At 41.5% G+C, this 5,339-nt stretch overlaps 1 pseudogene; it reads right to left on the bottom strand.

The window, feature by feature from the left end:
- Nucleotides 1-1,697: 1,697 nt before the first annotated feature.
- Nucleotides 1,698-2,837, bottom strand: LOC140514389 (palmitoyltransferase ZDHHC9 pseudogene; annotated as a pseudogene).
- Between the last annotated feature and the right edge of the window lie 2,502 nt (nucleotides 2,838-5,339).

Here is a 5,339-nt window from a genome sequence, read left to right on the forward strand (position 1 = left end):
GTTATGAGCATGATTATCTTGAATTCAGTTTCTGATCTCCTTGTTAACTATGAATTCAAGGTTGTTCCAATTTTGTAAAATAAAAATGGTGACTTGAATAGATAATGGTTTTAAAGCAAGCCATAATGCTTGAACCCTTCTCTTGCTAACTGTTCCTCCCCATTTTAACTCTAGCCCTGAGAAAAATAATTGAATTAATATTACCACGCTTTGGAAATATTATGTAATTTTTTTTACATCAACACAGTTTAATCACCTTCAAACAGAGAAAAAGCCCTGGTTAACTCTCTCCCTACTAACGTCATCTCCACAGGACAGCATTTTAGAAAGGGAGAGGAAAATATAGACTCTCTCAGAAACACAGCTGCATTTGATACACAGATTTTTTATCCCTGAAGCTCAGCTCAGGGCTGGAGAAAATCGGTCGCCCAAATGTTGTACAGGGGATCTAGACCACCACTGGGGGTTGGGGGATAGGGGTGGAGATCATCCTGGCCCTCTGCACTTATGGAGACCAGCAGAAGTGCTACGAGAGTTAGCCCTAAGGGAAGAGGACGAAGGAGGGAAACACTGGCCAAGGCCTGAGTTAACCTGCAGGAGGTTCCTCCTTCTCACCCACCTCTGAAGCTAGTCCCTTGTGTCTCAGTTTTATTCATTTGTACACTTGAGACCACTGGAGGCCTCATGGACTGAACTTGAAGTTCAGGAGGGGGGTAAAAGGGGTAGCATTTATGAACACTTGCAAACCCCTCACAGAAAAGGAGGTACCAAAGTGCAGACTTTTTAGCTGTTGTTACAACTCCCAATTGGAGCAAGAGTTTGAAAAAGATATTAGTAAAGGGGAGGTGGTGGTGGAGAAAGAGACAGAGAGAAACAGATAAAGAGAGAGACGGAGAGAACAGTGAGGACATAGCTATTGGCATCACACAATTTTTTACTGAGGGTGGCACAGGCATAACAAAGTTTTGGATTGGGCTATGAAAACTGCAAATTGTTAACTCACTAACTATTCCTACTAACTTCTATCTAATTGAAAAAGAAGGGGGTCAGAGAGGTAGAGAATGGGGAGGGAGATTGAAGAAGAAAAGAAGGAAACTACATTAATCAATACAAGTGTCCAGAAAGAAGGATCCCACCCCACAGGCACAAACTGGTATGGCACCAATAGCACAAAGACTCTGCCAGTCATGGCTCTGCCCCATCCCCATTCCTCTCCTCCATCTAGGGCTCAAATTGCTTCCATTTGGGCCCTTTGGGGATTCAGTGAACAGAAGTCTGGGAGGCTATCTCTGGTCCAGGGATAGGTAATGGAATGTCAACAACTCTCCAGAGAAGTGACCCGAAGGAAACTCTTGAGGTCAAGGCCCTTGAAACCCGAGTTTCAAGCTACTATATTTAATGGACATCACTCTGCTATTTCCTGGATTTCAAGTCAAATCGTTTGTATAAAGAATGTTTCAATCCAGAACCAGGTGAACAGAGAGCAAAGAAACAGCAAAAGGGATGGCTCACTTGCCCTCAGTCTCAAGGTTGTCTTCTCCCCCCTCAAGCATTGTCTGCTCGCATTAAAGAAAAACACAGGTCTCTCTCTCTCTCTCTCTCTCTCTCTCTCTCTCTCTCTCTCTCTCTCTCTCTCTCTCTCTCTCTCTCTCTCTCTCTCTCTCTCTCTCTCTCTCTCTCTCTCCTACACAGAGAAGTTACTTCTCAGTTCCAGAGGACTCCTGGGGAGTCCCTGGGACTCTGGACCCTGCTGGGCCAGAACACTCGACTTCACATCTTCAGCAGCACAGGCTTTCAGGGGCAGCTCATTAGAGCTCAAAGGCTCTGTGGGGACCACTGGGCTCTGTGGATATGGGTTATTACTTGCCTCTTGAGTGATTGAAGGTTGAGTTCTATTTTCTTCCAGGGGCAATATGCCCCCATGATCCAGCACATTGGGATGCAAGGGGCCACACTGCACCTCACAGTAGTTCTTTAGGATGTTGCCATGGCTGTATGGGTTCTGTGCTCAGTTCTTCCCAGTCCAGGAACTTTGAATTGATGGCCTGTTTGAGGACCAGGAGGAACATATGGAATCCTGTTAACACCACAACAGACCAGAAGGTGAAGAAGCAGATGAGTACTTCCAGCACAGTTCCAGGAGTTCCTTTCTATGTCTCTAGAAAGCCAATTTTCAAGGACTTGAGGGTCACATAGACTATGTTGAAGGTGAAGATACAGATGGTGAGGAGTGAGAGAGAAAGGATGAAGAGGCAGAAGTAGAGGTAGTTCCTCTTGCTGACACAATTTCCAACCCAGACACAATGACGGTCAAAGTGCTCCACCCAATTGTCACAGATGGTGCAGTAGGAGGTGGGGTGGGGGTGGGGGGTGAGGGGTGGGGGTGGTGGGGAAGGTGAGGGGGGAGATGGTGCAGGGCGGTGCGGGGTGAAGGTCTTACATATATAACAATACTTTAGTTTCACAATCTGGTTGTTGATCTGGAAATTCTTGATTCGAGGGGGCTGAGGCTGACCATGTGGCACTGTGCCATTGGTTGCCTCTATCTCCATTTCAATGAAAGCTGCTTCATTTGGCAGGGCCCCAGGGAACCACGCGGGGGTCACTGAAGCTCATCCACAGCAGTGTAGCCATGAAAAAGAGGAAAGCTGCAAAGACAGGGACAGCAGGAGACAGCTGAACAACCAAGTAGCAGCGCTCAAAAGCAAAGAAGAAGATGCAAGTACCCAGGATGAGGGAGAGAGTCAAGGAGAAGACCCCTTCTGCCTGGCTATCATGACACATCATCGCTTCTTCCACTTTCGAGTTCCCTTCTTCCTCACCAACATCACAGACATGACTGCAATACACCTCCTAAACTTGCCTTCAGTCATAGGAGAAATGTAATTCAAGGCCAGGCTCAGAACCACAACTCTGGTAGCATTGGTGGCTGCTGCTTCTGTAGAGCCAGATATCATAAAAAATCTGACTTTCAGCCCTGGCGCTTGGACTGCGGTGGGAAAGGTGGCGTTCTCCTCTGGGAGGGAGCGAACCATTTTATGTCAATTTTGCCAAACAGCACAACTCCTAATATCATCTTTGTGACTTCCTTGTTCAAAACGTTCCCCCTGGTCGTTGCTTCTCTCTATCTTGCTTACTTATATATGTATCCCCACCGCTTAGCATAGTGGTTGAAATTTAGTGCTTAATAGACAATTTTCATTCATTCATAGTTTGTGTTTTTTTCTATGTCAGTCAGCAAGAGACACACTATTCATCTTTAGAGAGTTGATTATCTAAAGCTATGGTTCTAAATTTTTTGCATCATATATCCCTTTGTTTGTCTGGTGAAACCTATCAAACCTTTCTCAGAATATTTTTCTAAAAATTATAATGGAAAGAAATGCTAAATATAAGTTGGAGGTTAATGAAGTTATAATTTTTCCCATTAAAGTTCAGAGACTTACTGAAATCTATGCATAAACCCCATGAGGTTCATGGACCTCATCTTAAGAACCTCTGGTCTATTGAAAGTCTGAGTAACCAAATGGACAAAATATGCTTTCATGGGGAGAAGATCTGGAAGAAGACTTTGTATGCTTCTCTAAAAACTGTTCAACTCTACACAAATATGGTTTAACATGTATGTACAGAAGGAAAATTAATAATAAATAAATCTGTCAGAAGTCCAGTTCTGTAACAAAAGGACTCCGTTAAAGCTGGGAAAAAATAGAGAGAAGGGTATTAGTATGACATTAAAATTCTATGCCATGATATCTTCATATGAGTGGAATTTCATCATGGGGTTAAGCATAAATCTGAGAAAGGCATGCAAAAATATTTCTTATATATAATTTTTTTTTCAGTCTTCATCAAGTCAACAGCAAGCATTGCTATGTGTCAGGCACCATGCTAAGTGATGGAGACGCAAAGAAAGGTCAATAAGGTCAATTCCTTCAAAGGGCTCATAGTCTAATGTTGGTTGCATTATAAAAACAATTATGTACAAAGAAGGTATATGGAAGATAAACTGAAAATAATCAAAGAGGGAAGGCCCTAGCATTTAGGGAAAGGCTTCTTGCAGAGGCAAGGTTTTAGTTGAACCTTTAAGGAAGCCAGGAGTGCTGGGGGCAGACACAAGGAAGGAGAACATTACAAGTCTTGGGAACAGAGAATCAAAACACATAGATTCAGGAGAGGGGGATTATCTTGCACACAAACCAGCAAGGGGGGGAAATGAAATTCATTTATAGAGCACAAGAAGGGGAATAAGTTGAAGGTTGTAATAAGTTGTAAAAAGACTGAAAAAAATAGGAAGTGGGCAGGTTATAAGAACTTTAAAAACAAAGCATGGCATTTTCTATTTGATTCTGGAAGTAATGAGGAGTTAATGGAGTTTATTTAGTAGAGGGCTGACATGGCCTCACCTTTACTTTCAGAAGATCTTTTTGGGTTCCTTTTGAACTCCACTCTTTAGCTTTTAAAGACTGGGAAACACACAGGTTAAGTGATTCATCCAGGATCACATAGTCAATAAGTGCCAGAGATGTGCCTGCTCTGAAGGTAGCTATTTGCTATACTATGTTACATCTCAAATAGTAATAATGTTAATGATAAAAAAAATACTACCCGTATAGATACTGAAGCTGATTTTGGGTCTCAGTGATGAAATGAAAGATCATCTAGCTACCAAATATTCTTCCTGCCTTTTCTTACCCGTTTGATTACTCAATATTACAATGAAAATTTTGAAAAGATTTTCTTTTTGGTAACAGAAAGTGAGGTTTTAGGGGGCAGGTTTATCTTTCCTCACAAGATGATGCATTAAACGTGTCTGATGCATAAATAAAGCTGAATCTCTTTAACAAAACTGTGGAATAAAAGTTAGAAATGTGTAGGAGACTCCTACAGATTAGCAGATAAAAATTATTTCACTGAATGTCTATATAAACCATTGAAAAAAAGTCCACCTGATCTCTTTTGGACATGCGAGTCAGATATTCTAGATGGGCTTTTTATTTCAAAGAAATTACAGCAAGGTCTTTATAACTGTGGAACAACTAGACAAAACTGAAAGATTTGGTCACTCTGGGTATTTGTTGATAATTGACAACAATGACAAAGTAAGCTTTTTTATGGGTATTTCTATCTTCTTTTCTACATTTTATATCTTTGAATCTTTCATTTTCTTTCTCTAAATCCTTCATTCTGGATTCTTTATTTTTATCAAGTGATAAAGTATGATCTTTCCAAAGGATTTTTGTAGCTTAAAAGATGATGCCTGGGATGAATAATGCATAACTGAAAGGGATAGGTTTAGTGGTGGAATTTTCAGGATTAATAGGGAGAAAATTTAGGAG

This window comes from Notamacropus eugenii, chromosome 7, assembly GCF_028372415.1.
Source record: "Notamacropus eugenii isolate mMacEug1 chromosome 7, mMacEug1.pri_v2, whole genome shotgun sequence".
NCBI classification, from domain to species: domain Eukaryota; kingdom Metazoa; phylum Chordata; class Mammalia; order Diprotodontia; family Macropodidae; genus Notamacropus; species Notamacropus eugenii.